Source organism: Ostrea edulis, chromosome 1, assembly GCF_947568905.1.
Source record: "Ostrea edulis chromosome 1, xbOstEdul1.1, whole genome shotgun sequence".
Lineage (NCBI taxonomy): Eukaryota > Metazoa > Mollusca > Bivalvia > Ostreida > Ostreidae > Ostrea > Ostrea edulis.
Window position 1 is genome coordinate 78,116,035 of NC_079164.1, and position 17,221 is coordinate 78,133,255.

General features: G+C 33.1%; 1 protein-coding gene and 2 long non-coding RNA genes across 8 annotated transcripts in view; all 3 read right to left on the minus strand.

Moving 5' to 3' along the window:
* The window catches only part of LOC125680130 (homeobox protein cut-like 1), a 56,728-nt gene that overhangs the window by 34,565 nt on the left and 4,942 nt on the right, over positions 1–17,221 (minus strand). The gene's annotated exons all lie outside the window — the stretch shown is intronic.
* On the minus strand, positions 5,996–11,544 carry LOC125654331 (uncharacterized). The gene is made up of 3 exons (XR_008802152.1): positions 8,078–11,544; positions 7,357–7,508; positions 5,996–7,139 (listed from the first exon to the last, which is right to left on the minus strand). It is a non-coding gene; the product is annotated as an uncharacterized LOC125654331 (long non-coding RNA).
* LOC125680279 (uncharacterized) overlaps positions 15,766–17,221 on the minus strand; it is a 1,860-nt gene continuing 404 nt past the window's right edge. Inside the window, exon 2 of the long non-coding RNA XR_007371924.2 lies at positions 15,766–16,411. This is a non-coding gene — a long non-coding RNA (uncharacterized LOC125680279). The remainder of the gene's footprint in view (positions 16,412–17,221) is intronic.

A 17,221-nucleotide genomic window follows, 5' to 3' on the forward strand; every position in this document is an offset into this window, starting at 1 on the left:
TCATTGTCAGAAAGTCAAAAATCATCACGTGTTACCTTTTTAAAAGACTTTGAACAATTTCAAAAACTCCTCACAACCAAAGATAGTTTATTGTCAAATTAAAGAAAAAAATTCATACCAAGCTGTTTTTCTTAGGACTTTGTAAAAATTCTCAATAGGGTCTGAGGCAAACCCTCTCTGCCACATCTCTAGAAATATGCATGTTATTGACTGTGCAGTGTTACCCATTATCTTCAGCATCAATAATCCCCACTTCCTTGTACTGGGAGTAATAGGTTTGACAAGTTTTGGGATATTATTCAAGGTCTATCATAGCGTTTGATGTTTTTCACCGGAGCTGTCTGGCACACAGTACCGAGACACCATTATCAGCAGAGATTAGCAGAAAATAACACATCAGTATTATGAATTATGATAGAAATCCTGATCAGTTGTTCCATTCCTACAATAGGATGCCGTTCAAACTGACTGCAGACACAAAAATGCAAGCACATTGATGCCTCCATCAGATACTGTTTCTTATGTGTATCATGCACCCTTTTAAAGTTTCTTCTTCTTATTCTATCAACCTGAACTGTTTCTTAACCTTTTTCCAATTCAATATAAAGGAAATTTAAAGATCTCCAAATGACACAGCATCACAATACCACATGTGATACTGTATTTGCAGATTATAATCCCTCCTAAAGAGAAAGTTTTTGACCACATACACTTGAGGAAAAAACTGCTTATTCATTGAGCTGTAAACTGTAGAACTGAATTGAAGGGATCTATATTCAATTGTAACACTCAATCCTAACTACTATAATTAGGTTTTTTCTAAAGCATTTTGGACAGTGGTATCTCCATGATGCCTTTGCCCTAAGTAATTCATAAATTCTCCAGTAAGTGCTTCATCTAAACATTTCTTTCTCTCAAGAATGTCATATACCTTGTTAATAATTTGATTGACACTGGCTGTCTTTCTCACCAGGTGTATATTTGAATGTCCAAAGAAAGGGCTGGGAGAACTCAGGAGAAACAGAATACATTTGTTCAATTTGGCCTGTATATATAGTCATACCAACATATCACATGATCAATTGGGGTCAACTATACTTATTATACAAACCTCAGTACATGCACTGTAATCAATAGTCCAAGACTACCGGCTAAGCACCTAAAGGTCTAAAAACAGCTTACCAAATTGCAAATCTATCCTTCCTGCTTGCCAGCAACAATAATTACTGCCTGCCTCAGTGCTTAATGAGTTATATAATGCCTTATCCTAATAAGCACTCAATTAAGTTCTTCCTCTTTAAGGGTATGTAATCAAATGAGAATCCAAACATTGATGTCATCAGTTGTCAATGATGCTTCCTTGTTGGAAGCATTCAAATGACTTTCAGAAATCTGGGTTACTTACCTGCTTGCAGATTAACCAATATCATGGAATGGCATGAAGTACTAATTCACACAAAGTTTATGGATATTCAACTTTAAAGCACATACCTGCTTGTTAGTATGAATCTTGTACACTTTTCATAGACAGCAGTATTTGCACCAAAAAAAGTAACTTTTTGGAGAAAAATTATTTAGAAGTATATTTGGCCAGTCTTCAAACCATGATCAACTTTCTCCTTAATCACGTTTAGATTTGCCATAATCTGGTTTTGCTAGTGTTCCAAAACCGCGTGTATCCATCCCAATCGAACAATCCAATGTCAATTTTACTGCAGTTTAATTGGATGCACTTAAATGAAACCAATGAGCATGAAAATATACACTAGTAAAACACTTGATGTGCAACGTATAACTGTCTTAAAATAGCTTTAAGAAGACCTCGAAATGTCTCTTCTGAAAGTGCTTATGCACAATGCATGTACATTACAGTTGAAAATCTTTTGCTTTATGGCAAAAGTTAATAAAACTTTTCATTTCAATGTCTTCAAACATATTGACAAGCTAAACTACTTCATTTGCAAGTGGTATATTTTTTTCTGGAGAAAGCTAAATTACCTCAAGTTCAAGACTTTTATACAGAGATACCAGGTACTGTATATTATAGATACCCCCAACACTTACAATTCTATATTAAGTGTCTTTCTAGGACACGTTGGCAATAGCAGCTGATTGGAGCTGATTGTCGACTGGGTGGTTTGGCATGATTGGAAATTGATAGCTGGGTAGCTTCGTTACCTAGACCTGTAGGTATCTTCCTAAAGCAAGCATGCTGACTAGATTAAAAGCAATGTTTATATTTAAATCACTTTCCCATTATCTCGAAACCTGGGATTACCCTAAATCAATAGCATCTAACAGTCTACCCTCGACTTTTAATAAATACCCTTTGTAGACAGCTTGATCAACAGTTTATAGACTGACATTGCAAGTGTAAATGTCAAATGGAAAACTTGATTGTTTTCTTCCAAATTATCTCCCCATCAACTAATAGTATATATAACTTTCATTTTTATTTTATGAAATCTTAAATCATAATTATAAAGCCCTGACTGATAACGAAGATTCATTCTATAGAGTTGATTCACAATTTAAAATTAAGTACATGTATTTTATTTTGAAAATTTCAAAAATAGATCGAGGGCTGCTCATAATTCGCACTCAAAAAATTTACTAATTTCGATGGGATAAGTACCACGGTTTAATGTGACTGGTAGAGAGTTCTTGTGACTCAGATCAATGGATCGCCTATTGACTGATCATGTAGTGGGCTTCTTAAGAGAGCAACTAAGTGTTTGAGTGCATTTTCTTATCAACTTCAGCCACATTTACTTATGTATCTGAAAATATTCTCTCATCTGAACAACATTTGCACAAAGCCCATTGTTGTTAACTTGTAATTTGATCACAATTTCAGCTAAAAGATCACAGAGAGACTTTTTGTTGAGTGACAACTTGTTTGTAAGAGTTTCGATAGTTCCGTTCATTAAAATTAATACCCAACAAACCAATCCAACAAAGTCTTACAAAAGTGATCAGAGAGCATCATGTAAAATAAGATTGCTTACCAGTCATGGGTTAATTGACAAAGTCCACTTCATATTTAGGAACCAGGCACAAAAAACAAGAGTAACGCTATCTTAGAGCTCAAAATCTAAAACAGGTTTTTTGTACATGTAATGAGGCGATCGAGCATCTATAAATCTGATTTTTGATACAAAGCAGAGCCATGGATGTGTTATATCAATAAAAATCTACCTGATTATTATAAAAAAAAAAGGACTAAAAAAACAGACCCCAAATATAAATCATATTCCAGAACAGATTTCTCACTAATGCGTCCGATCAATCCAGGAAGTGGCAATTATTCAAAGTCTTTAAAATGTTTCTTTATCAGTGATTGAATGATTCAGTTTGTGTACAAATTTCCTCAAACTGTTGCTACTTTGTGTTACAGAATAGATGTCTCACCATGGGAACTCGAGCATACGAGCTCTACCCAATCAATCAAACATTTTAAGGCTATTTGAAATCATGACTGAAAAAAAATGATTCTGCACCGAATAGTAGTACCTGATACACGTATAGCATCTTAAAGTAGGTCAAAAAAAGTGAAATCAAGAAAAACTTGACCTGGGAGTCACTATGCAGACATTCTGATGTACCTTGTGTGTGACTGTGGTACAATATTAATACACAACACACATATCTGTGCAGTTATTGATATTACTAAGAAAAAATTTCAGGTATGTTTTTTCTAAAATAATAATTTCGTGCATTTGATTAGCAAAGCCATTACTGATTAGAAATAAAGAGGAGACCAAAGACACAGGATAAGTATTTGCTACAACATCAAAACATTCCCTTCAAGTTCGAGTCTTCATGCGATCTAACAATAAGGATAATTTCTTGGTAACCACGGCAGCTGGCTGTATCAGTCGCACAATTATTCATGAACTGTTTGACATGTCGAAAAGAAAGCAACAGCAAAAATGTCATTTATCAAGACTTAAAAAACTTTGGAGCACGATTTTCAAATGATGGTCAATTAAAATGATTCTGATAAGAAAAGTTGTCTTCAAATAAATGTATCTGTAACCAATTAAATAGCCAGGAACCAATTTTGGAATTATTTCGATACTAAGATTATTGAGTCGACGTGAACATTTTATTTGACTCCACCTATTGAACGATCGGAGAGTTTACCTAGATGATGCACAACTGCGACACTGTTGGCCCTGTGGATCAATACTTTGGCACCACTTGTCTGAATCCCTAGCTGTGAGCTACTGAAAAACCCTAATCAGTCTTAACGTCTGATCAAACAAGGAAATGTGTGATGTTCAGTGTCATTATCATTGGTTTCCCTACCCATCATTCCTGTGCATTGACAACCCTGAATCACATTTAGAATTTCAAAAATGGTTTATTTTCTCCCTTTTAATGTGATGCCAGGTTAATTTTCAAATACAAATACAATTCTTAAACTAGATCCTTACAGAGATTAAATATTCAATCATTTTAAAATTGATGACATTAAGTAAAACCCATTATCGATTTGAAAATTGAATATAAAATCCTAGCATACATTAACTAGTCAATATTCTTTTTATTCAAAGTTCAAACAATAAAGATTTTTAACTTTATCTTTCATATCAAACAAAAATCTTGTACCTCCCATGGAGTAGTCATTTTTAAGACCTGACGCACTTAGAAATTCCTTTATTTGAACATGAAACATGTAGACTTAAAAAACAATAAATGATAAATTATATCTCGTAGAACTAATAATATATCATGAACTTTTAATAATTAGACCTATAATTTTCTGAGATTTAAACTTTATAACCTATAGCAGTCTTACCATCAATGGGTCACGATCCTGTGCATAGATTCGATCCTGTTACCATATATTCTCAGACAGATATATTATTTTATTACAGAATGACCGATGTGGCATAGAGGGTTCATTATGTTTCAAAAGAAAGGTAATTATTTACTTGAATCATTGGGCAATTTTAACTGGAGTTTAAATGATGTTTATATATCTTTAGATTGATCCCAGATGTTGTTATTAGGAGGTACCGATCTGAGAGAAGGAGAATTACAGAAAGGTCTTTTCATGCTGAAGATCAATGCTTCTCAAAAACACCAATAAACCACTCTGGAAATATCACTAAATCACGACTTCAAATCATCAAAAAAAAAAAATCAGGTGGCTGCAGGGCAATGAGGGGCGATTCGTAGAAGAAAAAAACATTACGAGAAGATCCCCTACAAAAGCAGCAATAAACAAAAATAGCACTCTGATTAGAGCATCATTTAATACTTTTAAAGACCAGTAAAATCATTTATTTTCTCAAGTTCTTACCATTTTGCATTCATTAATTGCTTATATCCATATATTGTAAGTCCAAATTCATAATCCCCTTTTAACAGGAGATGTGTCAGCAAGGTCATAAATGTAAAATGAAATGATAAAATCATGATCTCTTACAGCTGTACAAGATCAGTAAAAATTCTTATATATATCCACCATATTTATAATGGCATGTCATCTTAAATTAGAAAAATCACATAGCAACAAGTTTTAGATAAATTGTTTCACCAGAAAACTTACACTTGACTTGATCCAAAAGCTGTGTTAGTATGCGCCAGTTTGCCGTCTGCTTTACATTGTCGATATTCAATATCCTATTATCATATTCAATAGAATTGAAACTTATTCAGTACTGAGATACATATCACAAATTTCCATCTATACAATGACAAAAGACTGCGAAAGAATGAAAAGATTCTTCAACTATCAGGTGTCTGGATATGGCATAACAAAATACTCTCCAGAAATTGATGACCTGTGACATTTCGAACCCTATAGGTATTGATGTTACGCTGCTAAGGCAGCCCATACCGAAAAAAACTATAACTAAGTTATAACTTTGTAACTAAGAAAAGTTACAAAAAAGTTATAACTAAGTTATCGGAGTTTGGAACCACTTCTTCAAATAAAGTTATACTTTACTTATAACTCGGGTACAAAAAAGTTATACTCATGTATAAGTTATCATCTTTTATTTCAACATGAATACAACAAGTGCATAAAAGTTATCAAAAAGTTATACTTCAAAAAAGTTATACTTCACAAAAGTTATCAAAAAGTTATACTTAAGTTATGGAAAAGTTACAAAAAAGTTATACCCAACAAAAATTGTGGAAAAGTTACAAAAAAGTTATACCTGACAAAAGTTATGGAAAAGTTACAAAAAAGTTATACCCAACAAAAGTTATGGAGAAAGTTACATAAAAGTTATACCCGACAAAAGTTATGGAAAAGTTACAAAAAAGTTATACCCAACAAAAATTGTGGAAAAGTTACAAAAAAGTTATACCTGACAAAAGTTATGGAAAAGTTACAAAAAAGTTATACCCAACAAAAGTTATGGAGAAAGTTACAAAAAAGTTATACCCAACAAAAGTTATGGAAAAGTTACAAAAAAGTTATACCCGACAAAAGTTATGGAAAAGTTACAAAAAAGTTATACCCAACAAAAGTTATGGAGAAAGTTACATAAAAGTTATACCCGACAAAAGTTATGGAAAAGTTACAAAAAAGTTATACCCGACAAAAGTTATGGAAAAGTTACAAAAAAGATGGGGATAATAAGACATTACCGATTATAAACAGCGACTATTATTGGTATATTAATTTCATTTATAAAGGTGGCCGAGTGGTTAGAGCATCGCGCTCCAAATCACATGGCCTCTCACCTCTGTCGGCGCGGGTTCGAATCCCGCTCGCGCCGGTAAGTGAGAAAGTTTCCCAGTTTACTTTCGGAAGGTCGGTGGTCTCTTCCAAGGTACATTGTATCTGGGTTCTCTCTTCCACCAATAAAAACTGGGTGCCACCAGATAACTGAAAAATTGTTGAGGGTGGCGGAAAACATCAAACAATCAATCATTTATAAAGTTTGGCACAAAAATATAAATAAAATATTCATCACTAACTCTTTGTACATATTATCACATTAAAAATTGGACAATCCCTTATGATGGGAATCCCATATATATATATATATATATATATATCACATTACTGAATGTATAAAAGCTAGGTCTGTTTCATGTTCTGGAGGCTGACTTGGGAACTAATCTTGGTCCTCATCGAAAACTTGACAATGGCCTCTGAATCCCGGCATCGTCTTTAAATAAAAAAGAAAATACTCTAGTAACTAACTGTCATTGATTCTCCAATTTAAAAGATGGATGTCAGAAATTACAAGTTTTTTTGTTTTCACCTTTTAAATACATCTTCACAAATTGAAAGAAATGTGGGCGACTGATTATTCTTATTCGAAGTTAAACAATTTGTTATTAGTGTTATATAAAGAATTTATTAATTAGATTATAATCTCTTACCAGGAATAGTGTTTAAAATGGTCTTTTCATTTGCACCAGTTAGGTTCCCCTTCCTGAAAAGTTCCACTTCTTGGGTTTTTTTTTTGCTTATATAAAGCTTGTATATCTTTGGGATAAATGTAGATCCCACTACCAGGCATCAGCTCCATCATCTAGAATAAGAAAAAGAAGCCAAGATAAAAGAAAATCACAATCCATTTATTTCAAAGCTTTATTATTATTATTAAAAATTAACAAAAAAAAGACTCAAAAACTTTTTTAACCTCCAGTTAACATTTTTTTTATTACTCATTCCGAAATTTTCTTATCTAATTTATAGCTTTTTTAACTTCATGTGAATAAAAAAGAATTTTCTCCCTACTTTCCTACTCGACCCTTTTTATCCCTAGTCGGGAGAGGCCTAGAGGGCAAGCAAATATTTTCTTAAAGATATAAATATTTTTTTCAGTTTTAGGGAAGGGAAATTCTATACTATTATAAACACATTTTCTTATTTCTAAATCATGTAAATTTTCATAATCGTACTTTTATTATTTAAAAATGTTTGTCCACATAAGAATATGTATTTTGTCAACAAAATGGAGGGAATCAAGAAGGGCTAATATGTAGGACTGTATAGTCCAACTGCAGTTTTAATTATCCTCAAGTTAAAATAAACTTAATACATTCTGACAAAATTTGTGTAAATATTGTAAACAGAAACTTGCTTGAAAAGGCCTACCTAAGATCTTGGCGGGATGCACGTCAGAAAAGCCATGGCAGCTGGCTTTCACCAAATCCCCAACTTTATACTGGCAAAACTCCTTTCTTGGATCTTTGATGCGTGATATGGTTATGATGCTGACCTTTTCTTCCTCTATCCACTCCATAAGGGCATACATGGTTCGTTGAACAAAGTAATAATAGAACCTTTCAACTTTCACCTTCTTGAACCGACGCTATCTTGTTTGAAAATGGAGAGCGGAGCCGATTTGACCAATCAGCGATTAGAGGAAATACCGGAATCAAGGAATTCAAAACCTTTATGACTTCAAATGATTAAAAATCGTAAAGTATATACGTGAGATTTTTTTTAGTTATTCATCAGTTTTGCTGAAATTGATCAGGAACAATCAAACGTATTTTTATTTTTACGTAAATACCCGATTCGCACACTTCCGGTTATTCCGGATGTAAACGAAGAAGGCGCCATTTTAAAAACAAAGATTGAAATAAAATTAAAAGCGAAACACTCGTCACTGCTCCGAAGCTATGTACCCTCACAAACGTGGTAGCTACCAGGTTTTCCATGCCGATAAGTCTAATCCAACACTCAAAGTATCCCTTTGGCGAATGCAACAAGGAAAAGACAACATTTCATCAGAAAATTTCGACAATCGAAGTGTGGCGTGTGAAACTGCTGGCCCTGTCGCCATTATGATTATCGATGCCTTTCATGAGAAATCATTTAACCAGGTTAGTTTTCGTTACGATTGTGTACCGTAACTGTTGATGTAGTTGAAAGGTAACAAGTTCCTAGATTTCGTTTTATGCATTATATTCTGATGCTTGTAAATGATCCAATATTCATAATCGTAAGTTACAAGCCCGGCATGTAGCCATTATTTTATTTATTACATTTTATTTGTGAATTTTTATTTCCCCTCAGAAATGACTTCAAATTGTAAAATGTTTAAATGCAATGTCAAGCAGATTTATTTACTTATTTCTTTTTTACGTCATCAGTCACATTGTGATTTATAGATATCATAGGTTATATGATCGATATATATAATAGCCTATCAAATGACATGTTGCACCGAACATTATATGGAAACATTTGTGCTATTTATGTACTTTTACAATATTTGTTTTGTTTTTAGTTGCTTCAAGATGTTGCTGAAGAACCTGCTTTCTTGCCATATCATATATGTTGACGGAGATTCAGAATGAGACAAAGAGTTTGATATATGATCCTACACCTGACAGAAAAAGTTGAGGATCTTGGACCACTTTGGTGCTCATCTTGTTTCTATTTTGAGGATTGTAATGGATAATTGAGATGCCTTTTCCATGGCATCCAACATATTGAAACCCAAATAGCATTTGCGGTTTGTGTTCATCAGCAGCTACTGACGTTGTCCCAAGCTCTGAAGTTTGACAGCAGTGAAAGGGAACAGACAGGGTTGCTGTTATTGGAGCCTATGTAAAAGACCTTTGAAATCTGAGGAACAAGCAGTCCTTTTGACCTTAGCTGGAGAGTAGGTCCGTGTGGTTTTCTTCAAAAGACTACTTGTGGACGAACAGGTTGAGACAACAAAATAATTCGATTCAAGGAAACGTTCATTGGGAGATTAGAAACTTTTGTTAAAGTAACAGGACATGACTACAAATGAAAAACTTTGTTTTGTTTTCACAGTTCCTAACAGGATTGAACAGGAATATAACATGAACATGTTCAATGTCCAGAACAGAGACATCATTTAACAGTCATACCTTGTTTTGTGTCACATTTACCAATGAGATTTGAATATAGAAATATTTTTTGATACTTTTTTGGAAAAGACGTTTTTATATATATGCCTTAATTTGATTTTGATAGACTATGCATACCTAAATTGATGAATAGTGTCTCTTTTAACATGGAACAGAAGTCCATATGGACTTATTTTTAATAAATACTGTGACATATCTCATACATGTGTTCAGTTCATTATTCGTTTCAATTAAACAATTTGACCTGCCATTCTCCATAAATAGCACCTAGTGGTAATTGATCAACAATCATCATACATGGTGTTTTGAATTCTCACGGGTTGTATCAGCGTATAAAGTTCATTAAAAATATAATATATAGAATGTTTTATTGATCGTACAATGCATTTATTATTCTATAAGTAAGGATCCTGGATTTTGTAATTTTTTCATGCAATTTCTGATCAATTCCTTAATCATCACCCCAAAAGAAAAAGATTTAAAAATTCAACATTGAAATTTCCCTCTGACTAGCTTTTTTGTGGCAAAATAAGAAATGACACAGTTCACTGAAGTGTTTGAAAGTGAATAATCACTAAAAATTTACAGAAGTCAATCCAGTTAAAGACCCAATTTTAAGATAATGCCCCAAAATTGTAAACTGCCTGTCAATCAAACATTTAACAATAGATCTCAGGTGGAGGGACATCTGCAGACACTGGTCTCCAGCTACCCCAGAGAGGTGTTTTGATAACAATAACAGCCAGTATCTACAGGCATTCTTTAGATCTTGAGGAAGCCCAGTATACCAGAGTTTTGATAGCATTGACCTGTCCACAACTGCTATTTTCTTGTAATTCAATTGTTTTTAAAAAGACCTCTGAACACTGGAATTTCAATAGTATTTTTTCCCCCTTTATATACATGTATTATAAATTACACAATCAGAAATCAAACAATAATTTGCACAATAATTTCTAAAACTTATAACTTATTGAAATAATTTATGTCATGAATTTTTTATACCTCTATATTTATAACAGAAATTATTCATTGAGTCAATGACTGAGAGAGAGGGGGTGGGTGTAGAATGTGTGTCATCTACCCTTACATGTAGGAATACAACCTACACTATGACCACAGAAACTCTGCAGAGGTCCCTGAGACAGGTCCTGTGTATATCAAGACAGCATGGACAGGTAGATTTCTACCATGTTTTGTCTGTATTTCTTAGAGTGTCATGGGATATAGCAATTAACACCTTGGTAGACCCTGGCCACTCCAGGTAAATAACATCTGTTTAGATTGGGCTCCACCTACATTTTCACAGACCAAAGGGTCATGAGATAGGTCTTTAACATTCAGTTAATTACTATGAAAGTGTCAAAAAGTATTGGTAACCCCACCCTCAAATGACAAAGTCCCAAAACTGGTACATAAATATTGGATATGCTTGAAAATGGCTAAGTCCAGAAAAGTTACATTTTAGTTATACATGAAAATGACAAAGTTCAAAAAGTTACACTTTAGTTATACATGAAAATGACACAGTCCAGAAAAGTTACATTTTAGTTATACATGAAAATGACAAAGTTCAAAAAGTTACACTTTAGTTATACATGAAAATGGTTAAGTCCAGAAAAGTTACTTTTTAGTTATAACTTTTTTGTACCTCAAGGCCTAGGTATAATTAAGTTATACTTTAGTTATAACTTAGTTATAACTCATTTCGGTCTGGGAGTGTATATTTTTTCATCTCCACTGCTTGGTGGATACATGTGTGATAAAATTACAAGACAAGATCTGGTGACGGCCTTCTTAATGGTTACTGTCAATAAAATTAAATTCAAGTTTAACTTTTCACATTAGGAATTTAAATTTTATAGATGGGAGAAGGTAGAACTTCATCCTCATCATGCCATTATTAACTGGATTATTAATGGTGTTATATAACGTATCATCCAATGACACATACCAATTTCAGCCTCTGAAAAACATTTTTAAAAATTCTAAAAGTTCAAATTTTCATTAATTTCTAACTATATATATCCAAAAAAAAAAAAAAAAACCCATAAAAATTTGATCTCATTCAAATTTGATCTTGTGATGTTAATGTGAATACCAAATTTTGAATATGGCATTGCAACATGTATACACCTTACTATATCATATTGCATACAAATATTTCTATTGGTGTATTCGAAATGAACAGATTCTTGCATCAAAAGGAAAAAAAATACCTGTAGCTATTGTACACAAGGAAATTTTAACCACTGTTTTATTTTCGCTCTCATCCTGAATGGGTGAATTAAAAACTAGGCAAATCCAAATGAACCCCTCACCCTAAAGTAGAAATAAATGGCTTTGAGTGAATTTTAAATGGAGTAAAATAATGCAATGCATTTGGTTGAAAAGAAATTTCCCCAGAATAAAGTATCAGACATTTCTATTAAAAGATGGCCATTTTAAAATAGTTAAACTGGGTTGTGAAAATCTAGGGATCATTACTTGGCTTTGTTTTGTGTTCTTATGCAAAATTACTTCCCTTACAAATTCCAAAAAGAGAATTTAGAGAAAGTAAGTGAATTTAAATTTCATATTTAAAAAAAATCACATTTTTCCCCAGTTGCACTCGTCACGGCGGCTCAGTGGTTAAAGCACTTGCTTCATGTTGAGGAGGTTGTGGGTTCAAACTCCACTAGTAACCTTAGCTGCATCAAACCTAAGACATAAACATGGATAGTGACTGTTCCTTTGCCAGATGCTTGGAAGTTGCGGACCTTATAATCTGAGGTTCCGTGTTGTGGTAGGCATTTTGCTACTGGCCCTGAGTTCCATGCTTAGGTCTAATTTGAGGCACTTTCACCTGCCGTTGGTTATGTCTCAATATGAGTGAAAAATTCTCAAAGGGATGTAAAACAAACAAAACTTTTCAATTGCAACTTAATAGAATACATTTAGTTTGACAGAGAGGGAATTCCCAGTTACATATCAGAGCATTGCCATTACTAAGAAATGAAGCCTATTGGTGCTAATGAATCAAGGAAGTATCTGTCTGCACTGATATATCTCATACAATAGAATTATTTCTCTATTGCAAAGCACTCATACCCATCACTGAAGAATAAAGAACTACTTTACACTTCTACTTGAAAAACAGTACTAAGTTCTATCCACTTCATTCAATGACTAATGTATCGCAGACTTTTGTATTCCGAAACTTCAGCCTTAAAATGATAGTTTCAATTTTCATAAGTAACTCTTCATGTAGAGCAACTTTCATCTCCATATGATGCACATCAGATTAATCTTTAAAATTGTCATGCAGTTTCGTATACAGTTTTGTGTCAAATTAGTATGCATGAGGCCATTTTTAGGGATTTCACTAGCTAGTTACAATATCCATTGACAGTGCATCGATACTACCTGTCAGTTAATTTTCACCAACAAATAACACATGTAATCATTCGATCATGCAAAAATGTTTTACTCAAAATTCAAACCTCTGGCTGATCACAATCTGATCCATCTATTTTCACAATTACATTATGCCCTGATGTAAAAGTTTATTATTACCCCAAACCAATTTTCATTCCAGAAAAAAAGATTTCTGAAATAAAAATTTCAGAATTTTAGCCAATAGGGAAAACTGATGGCACCTCATCGTTATCGCAATATCTCCCCATTCACTGCGGACCTGTCAATATGTTTTAAAGTATCTATTGTGTGTCTTTTCAAAAGACCAAGTATTTGTAAAAATCGGCATCTTGAAAATTGAAGAGATATAGGAAGAAGATAAATTTGTTATGAATATGTAGTTTTTTTATTGGGGATTTTAAAGCAACACTGCATAGCCGGAGGAAGCACCTGTTTTTATGCTACTTATCCAAATCACAACCACAGGTGTCCTCAGAAATTTGATTTCCACCAGTGCTCATTAATGATTATTTCTATAGACCCATTTTTGTCATGTTGAATGGAGATTTGTGACCTGCCTAATCGCTTAAATCATGCACTGTAATTTCTAGCTTATTTTCCCCTGAAATGAGCCAATCTAATAATTACAGTTTGCAAAAGTCACGGCTCACTAAACTTCAGGTTTTATTTCTTCGACCAAATAGAGCTATGATTGATGCAGAGTAAACATCCATCGATACCCCGAGAAGGTCTGCACACACGATGCCACATTCTTGCACAATGTTGCCCAAAAAGGAAGCTTTTGCTCAAATGACAACTCGCTTTATTATCTTCCACTACCTTATTTACATAAAAAATTTCTTGGAATAAAGTGCTTTTACGTGTGAATTGTAAAGTTTGACAACACCCATCCTTGATTTGACACTGCACTGATCTATTTCTGTGTACAATTGCGTGACCAATACAAAATTAGTTCCAGAATGTGCAATTGATGGAAAACTGTCTGATCAAAAATGTTAATTTGTATTTGACTTTAATTTCTTTTTAATACTAGAGGCTCCAAATATTACATGATTACAAGAATTTAAAAAAAAGAAGAAGAAAGATTAATTACTTTGTAATGTACAGAAAAATGGACATGTCAGATCAAAAAAGCTGAGAGAAAATCCAAAAACATGAAACATCAATTAGATGTCTTCTCCGTAACACTAGAGTCACAAAACTTATTTGTACCTGACAAAATCATTACTTTTAGATCATTAGGAAAAGATAAAAGTAATTGTTAATTGTAAACATAATTAAAATCTTAACTCCACTTCAAACGATTACAAGATCTGAAAATACACAGATGATTTCATCATTGCTTCAGTATCTGACTCAAAAGTGATCGGTTTTCCAAGTTTTCTCAAGGATAGGTGAAACTGAGGAATTTATATTTGATTATCTACAAAAGTTCAATTTAATTCTAATCAATTTGGCAAAGAATTAAAACGTAGTGTCTTTTGTGGGGAGACTGGGAGGAAGAAGGGGTTCAGCAAATTATTAATGGATCACAGCACTAACTGGTGCTCCAATGGAAGATCTGCGATTGAATTTCAAGTCAATATCCTCTGCCCAAACTTTTGAATAGAGCAGGGGGCTGAATCAATGAAGGGTGAAACCTTGCTTTATCTTCATCTCCAGTCACTTCATTTACATTTTTCAACCATTTCTCTGAAAAGTAATGAATGTGAAATCATATCAAATGATAGACATAAAATCGGTGTAACCTGGGTCTGATTTCTTCAATTTAACATAGAATTAATCTCAAACATTCCATTGTCACACACTGCCTTCACAAAAACCAAGTAATACCTAATACAGTACCGATACATTTACCTAAATAACTTCCTCAAATATTTCCTATTCAGTAAATGCATTTTATTTTTTCAATCGTGGATTGCATTACTCTCTGAAAGCATATTTCATGTTCTTTTGTCATTAGATGATCGTATCGTTAACTAACCAACCTAGATGTAAATTTACCAACAAGAAATCCCTCTTTTTTTGAAACTAGCCATCAACACTTGGTTGTTACTATAAGATGCTGGCTAAAACTCTAAGCCGCTTGAAGAGGAATCTACACAAGGAGCAGAACAGAATCTGAAATTGGTCGCAACAGTTCTCTCATGGCTGCTATTGACATCAAAGGGAAACTGGAGCCACTGCATTGACAGGTTATGCCTCTAATGATTGATTTCAAACTAAAAACAGTTATTGGTAATACATACGTATGATTGCAAATCAAGGGAACCACTTGAAATATAAAGGGGAACACATCTTTCATCGCTGCCACATACTGTTTTAGTAGTTTCCTTCACCACGATGGGTTAAGCAAAGTTGAAGAAGATTATTACGGCTTCATAATAAAAACTTAACAAAATTCAAATGATTTGATTAGCTATCTGATTTTGTAAAACTTATTTAATTTAAAAAGATTCTAATTTTATTGCTCTTGCAAACATTCACTTTTTCATGCTATAATATTGTGAACACAAATTTAGCATACTACAGAGTCACACCAACTCTTTATTTGTTTCATTGTTCTCCAACTGTAGCATGAAGTTCATTTTCAAATCACACATGTCTAAAATGTCAAACATGGGCCATGCACTTAAATTTCAATATAAACTTCACACTTCTGAAATCTCTCATATTTGCATTAAATTTCTGCCCTTGAATAAAAATCAGTTCCATATATATATACACTTGTTTTCTCTAAATAAGTTTCTATATAGTCAGTCAAAGCAAGATAATAATGGAATAAAATTTTCCTAATTGCACAAGTTTTTCTTTGAGTGATCCTCAGAAGCTGAACATCTGAACACATGAAAGAAATCAAACCAGCAAATCTGATTTCTAATACATCATCAACAGGCCCCTGTCTTTGATTACACATCATAACCTGTGTACATTAAAACTTTGATGTATTTTACACCTATACATAGTACTTTTTGACAACCTTTTTGTCGATATTTCGTCAAGTGGTAATTGGCCGTAAAATGGTCCAATATCTCTCGTTCATAATCGATCACAATTATGTATCCATCAAGCTTTACAATTTTTTTTTTAAAAAGAGAAGACTCGTTTTGGGGTTTTTTCACCGAAACTGCAACAAACTTTCAATGATGAATGACCAAAATTTCTGAAAAAGAAGATAGATACTGGCGATCAGAAATAGTAATGCATGATGTCCCTTCCAATCACTTCAAACTGTGATTGAAAGGTAGCCATGAATTTGAATAATCCATAAATTATCAACAAAAGTTAGTCTTCCATATCCACAAACAGACACCTTAAGTGCATAGGATCTCATTTCACAAAGACAAACTTCAGGATATGAGAATGTTATTTATTCCTCATTTTAGTGTATCAGCCTCCTCGACAATCCCAAATTCTGAGTTTTTAACACTTCATCAAACGCTGTCAATAGGTTGTAAGTAGTTTCCTATTATTAATATTTTTTCATCCTAAGCTCGATAGAGGAATCTCTTTCTACTGTGTGAGATGTCTAATTACCACATGATGAAAGAATAAGTAAGCACACATGCAGTTTTATATTCAAGTACAATGTACACTTTCCCAATAAAGAATGTGTAAGCTATCCCAATCAATAAAGAGTAAGTAAACTATCTTAATAAAGAATAAGTAAACTATCCCAATTAATAATGTGTATTACTATCTCAATTAATAATGTGTAAACTATCCCAATAAAGAATAAGTAAACTATTCCAATAAAGAATAAGTAAGCTAGCTATCCTAATAAAGAATATGTAAGCTATCCCAATAAAGAATATGTAAGCTATCCCAATAAAGAATAAGTAAACTATCCCAATAAAGAATATGTAAGCTATCCCAATAAAGAATATGTAAGCTATCCCAATAAAGAATATGTAAGCTATCCCCAATAAAGAATATGTAAACTATCCCAATAAAGAATATGTAAGCTATCCCA